The sequence below is a fragment of the Anopheles coluzzii genome, chromosome 2 (assembly GCF_943734685.1).
Source record: "Anopheles coluzzii chromosome 2, AcolN3, whole genome shotgun sequence".
NCBI classification, from domain to species: domain Eukaryota; kingdom Metazoa; phylum Arthropoda; class Insecta; order Diptera; family Culicidae; genus Anopheles; species Anopheles coluzzii.
The window spans coordinates 75,650,544-75,655,794 of NC_064670.1; the positions used below are offsets into that span (position 1 = coordinate 75,650,544).

The 5,251-nt window shown below is 39.1% G+C and overlaps 1 long non-coding RNA gene across 1 annotated transcript; it reads right to left on the minus strand.

The window, feature by feature from the left end:
• Positions 1 to 2,229: 2,229 nt before the first annotated feature.
• Positions 2,230 to 2,943, minus strand: LOC125906510 (uncharacterized). Its single transcript, XR_007451888.1, has 2 exons — positions 2,587 to 2,943; positions 2,230 to 2,412 (listed from the first exon to the last, which is right to left on the minus strand). It is a non-coding gene; the product is annotated as an uncharacterized LOC125906510 (long non-coding RNA).
• Positions 2,944 to 5,251: the final 2,308 nt, after the last annotated feature.

A 5,251-nucleotide genomic window follows, 5' to 3' on the forward strand; every position in this document is an offset into this window, starting at 1 on the left:
CTCTTTTAGTTGATGCCAGGTCGGGGTGCATTCGGACGGCATCCAGGTTGCGTCACGTCAGGAGCGATGACAATCATCACCGTTCATACATAGAGTGTTCCATATACAATACAAATGTTCTACATTCTTCTGATTTTAAGCAACCAAAGTTGAACGGGAAGTAGAAGGCTACTTCATATTCTATTTTCCTTACTACTTAGGAGCGTTATGAATCGCTTGGATAGATGCCGGCGGAAAGGAAAGATGATGAGAAACAGCGCCAGGCTGAACGTGTTAATGGGAATTAAGGTTCTGCGCGTTGCACAGCAAACCCTCCTGCGTGAGCTAGCGATTTCGTAGTCATTTTTACATTGCAGCGGTTAAACTCATTGCGCTTGTTTAGGTTGATTTGTGACAATGAAACTTCATCGCCGCAATGTTTGTTAACGGCTTTGTTAAGCGCCACAACAGCTCGTGAGCATTGACCACACGCGAGAAAGAGATAGCGCGATGGAGGGAATGAGGGCCGTGAATGTGCTTCATCGCATACGATTTTATCGCACGTGCTGTAAAACGCTTTTTCGTATCATATTGCAATTATTTGGATGATTTTAATTATATAACGATTATGGAAAGTTAAGTTGAGATTGTTCCTATAAAACACCACACATTTAGTTTGACAGATAAAATCGGATGCGGCGTCCGACGAAATAAAAAAAAAAAGATTATATGTTTATATATAATATATATAATATCTTAAATAAAAAAAACAACTAATAGGGTAAATGTATCTATAGTGGTGGTAGTACCAATAGAGGTGGTATTGCACTAAAATGCGGTTCGTACGGCAAATTACAAGTAATTAAGTTATTTAAGTTAGTGTGAAATGTTCTTTAGCCTTTTACAAAGGGTTTAAAAGTTAAATGGGGCCATTCCGTTTCTTAGTGATCGAAAAATCCATTATTTTGTGAAATGAGTCAACATTTTTCCAAAATCCTTAGGATTTCATAACGAAACTCATTTTTCTGTTAACGTTCTAAATGACCACATAACCACGCAATTACTAGTTTTTCAACATAACTGTTATGAAATGTTATTGTTTTACTAAAATTATTTGCCTTTTGACCATATTTATGCATTTTTGAGTGTTTTTTACCATAGTGCCATTATAAGTACACAAAACAGGCATGTTCCTATAGTGGTTATAGTTATAAAATCAATAAAAACAGGTCGTTTTAGATTTTTTTGAGGAAATTTTTCACATGTCGTACTGTTTTCACTAAAAATAAGCAACAGAAATGAGTTTTATGTAGGTAATTTACCAAAAACAGACCAAAATTCGCTTATATGGCTGAATGAAAAATTGACTTCAAATCAAGCACACTTTTCCGGGTGTAGGTTGATGACAGGTGTGATGCAGTACTTTAGTCAATAGTTTCATTGATCAAATTTATACATTTTTTACGATCAAATTACGCAAGAACCCTATATTATGGCAGTAATCCTTGCTATTCATACGAAAACAGCTTCTAAACTAATTTTCATTGATAGTATACACCGTTTTTATGCATCTTTGTTTACCACCACTATAGGAACACAATACGACGACTATAGGAACCATACCACCATTATAGGTACAACGAAGCAGTCACAAAAATATGTATTTTTTCGTAAATTTGATGTATTTCATGATAAAAATGGTTGTGATTGCGAAGATAAAACATATTCCAACTGTTATGTGTTGAAATATTCAGAAAATGTCCTTTCTGACACTTTAAATCCATTGAAATACATCTGTACCGCGACAAATTGCATCACTATTGGTACATTTACCCCGACAGACAAAGAGAGCGAAATTTACAGGCGAGGGGCATGTAGAAACAGGGGGAAGGGGTTCGGTCGATTTTGTATTGGCCGCCATAGTCGAGCGGAAGCGATTTTTTTCTGAATTGAGAGTGAGCGCGCGCAGCGCTCTCTCGCATGCCTTCAAATTACACGGGGCGCTCTCGCGATACAAAACAGCTGATCAGCTGATACCCCCTCCCTCCCGTTTTTTCCTCTCGCGCTGCGCTGGATGCGCGGATCAGCTGTTCTTGCTCTCTCGCGTTTCTTTCGGTTTGCGCTGCGCTGTTGCCGCACTTGCGCGCTGCGCTGAACACCCCCTCCCCCTCGTTTCTTTCGTTGCGCGTTGTGCGCTGTGCGCTTTCGTTCACTTTGATTTGCTGCGTAATAAAATCGCGTGCATCGAAATAAATTTAATTACATCAAACTCGTTTGATATTTTAACACTTTATTGAAACTTAAGGCACAGTTCCACACATCGCTAACCACAATCTTGCCACAAAACCACACATATTTTTTATTATAAATATTTTAAAAAAATCGTCACTTCAAGCACCCGCTTTACTGCCTGTATGTTGTTCATGTTGAATACTGTAAAAAAAACATTGAAATAAAGCAACATAATTTACATATTCATGTTGAATTATGAAAGATTAACGCTGCTTTATTTCAATGCGCACAACACTTTATCAATAGAAAATACGGCCGAGGCCGTAATAATGTGAATTGAAATAAACAACACTTCAACACTTCACTTCAAATTACATCGAGCGCCCGGGACTTAGGCTAAAACGCGCGCGGCCTCACACTGCGAAGGCTTGAACTGTACTGACGATTTTGTGTGGTAGCAAGAAAGGGAACGCACGAGGAACACTCGCTGCACTAGTGCGAACGAGACACCGACACCAGCAAGCCGCTGCGAGAAAACCAAACTGAGCGCGCTGGCTGAAAGTGAACGCACACATTCACACATGTGTGATTGTGTGAGTGCGAAAACTGTGTAGAAAGCAAAACACGCTCTCGCCGCCGCGTAATTCCGCGTATTTCCAACCGTCTCCCCCTGCTTCTACATGCCCCTCGCCTGAAAGACGCACACTTTTACATTCTCATTGCTAGTAGGGACCCTATCTTCCCTAATTCTTTGTTTTAGATGTTGCTATGAGTGACCCCTATGAAGAACCTATGGCGTCTATGGAAGAGGAGTATTTGAACGAAAACGGTGACGATGACGACCATATGAGCGAAGAAGGATCCATCCACAACGAAGATACCGACGCCGAAAAATATTTGGAGGAAGAGTATTTGGCGGGAGAGTTTTTGGAGGAGGCGAGCCTGGAAATTGATCCAGAAAGAGCGAAGCTACGAGACTCTTTGCGAACTTGGTTGATTCGCAATAAAGTTGCTCGTAGCGGAAGCAATAGTTTACTTGCAATACTGCGAAAAGCGTCTTCTCTTTCTGCTTTTTCATCTCTTCTGCAGGATGTTAGGACATAACTGAAAGCTCCGGTGAACGTCAGCCAGCAGATAACTAAGGTTCCAGGTGGAGGTGAAATGTGGTACCAAGGCGTTGAATGTTGTTTTCAGCATTATTTCCGGTAAACTATTTATTGTTAAAGTAGTTGAGTAATGGATTTCTAATGTTACTATCATTTTCTTTAATTTTTATTTAGTGGCGTGGACGTATCAGAAGATGAATTTGAGCTGAATCTTTCAGTGGATGGAATACTCATTTATAACCGCAGCGCTATACAGATGTGGCCTATACTGATGCAGTTGCACAATATGCCGAATGTTCCTGTTATGGTGGTAGGGATATTTTGCGGCACTTCAAAACCATCCTATGTTGAGCCTTTCCTGAGACCTTTAGTGGAGGAACTTAATAGGCTACATGATAACAAAATGACTCTGAATGGGAAAAAAATATCTGTTTCGGTTAGAGTTATTATCGCTGACTCGCCTGCACGTGCATTTATTAAACGTAAGTTTTTTTTTATATTAAATGTTTTATTAAAAACGTGCTTAGGTTCTATTTAACATTAATATTTACAATGAACAACGCAGAACTTCTATGTCAATCACAGCATCATTGTTTCCAATGATGTGGATGACATAGTTCGCAAACAAACTTAGGATAAAGCTGCATTTACCTGCACTAATGCCATTTAGTACAGGCAAACGCATCAAACCGAACAATAACGTTGACGAAGACGGGCACCCTGAAATTACAACGCTAATTCGCTGGTGCATAATCTGCCAAGCATCAGCAACTCTTCTGCAGCCAGCGAATTTGTGTTCCAGGGTGTTTATTGCAGGACAAAACGAACATGACGGAGATGGGACGCGGTTCATTCGATGCAGCAGCTCTCCATGGCTGATCAAATGAAATTCTGCTTTTATTAATAATGTGTACTAATTTCATTGTTTTATTTTATTGCAGAGGTTAGCTACTACAACGTAGTACACGGGTGCTTAAAATGTAAATGCTGTGGAACTTCCCTAAAATAAAAAAAAAGTTATTTTCGAGGATACAAAAGCACCACCAAGAACAGATGAGGAATTTTGAGATGAAAAACCCAGTTCTACAGGCCACCGGAGAGGTAAAACACCTCTTACGGATTTAAACCGATTCGACATGATAAAAGGTATTGCTACTAGTGATTTACTACATTTAATACAATTAGGTATAGTTTTCAAACTTCTGCTAGGTTGGGTCGAAGGAGCTCTTGCTCCTTTTAAAAAAATGGTGCAAAGAGGATATAATTGAAATATCAGAAGAGCTTATCAGCATATTATTGCCTTCAGAAATCCATAGAAAGTTTAGGTCCCTTAATTATTTGCACTTTTGGAAAGGTAAAGAATTTGGTAGTTTTTTTTGCATTACGCAGGTATAGTTGTTTTGCAAGATAGAATAGGAAAACTAGCATATGAACATTTTAAATTATTGTATTGCGCTATAACGATGTTATCGCCTCGGGCATTTAAGGATCAGTGGGAATATGCAGGAACATTATTGAAGCAATTTGTAGAGGATTACAGTGTTGTTTATGACCGTGTACATCTGGTTAGAAACGTTCATCTGTTGCTTCATGTATACGAAAAGGTAGACAGATTAGGCCCTTTGATAACTTTTTCGACGCATGCTTGTGAAAATACAGGGTTTTCCAATTGAGTTTAGACTAGCCGCATACTTTTTTTGAATAGTCGCAATAGATTCTTGACTAGCATCCTCTATTTTTGATTACGAGCAGTGGATTATTGACTAGGAGCAATTGATTTCAGCAGGTCCCTGCATGACAGCCTAAGAGCGTCGCGTTTATAATACCCGGTGCGACAGATCGACTTGAATAATAATCTGTGGATAATATTTAATATCATCCGCTCATCAGCTAAAAGCGTTTGTTTTACTGCTATATATCATCCACAAAATAAG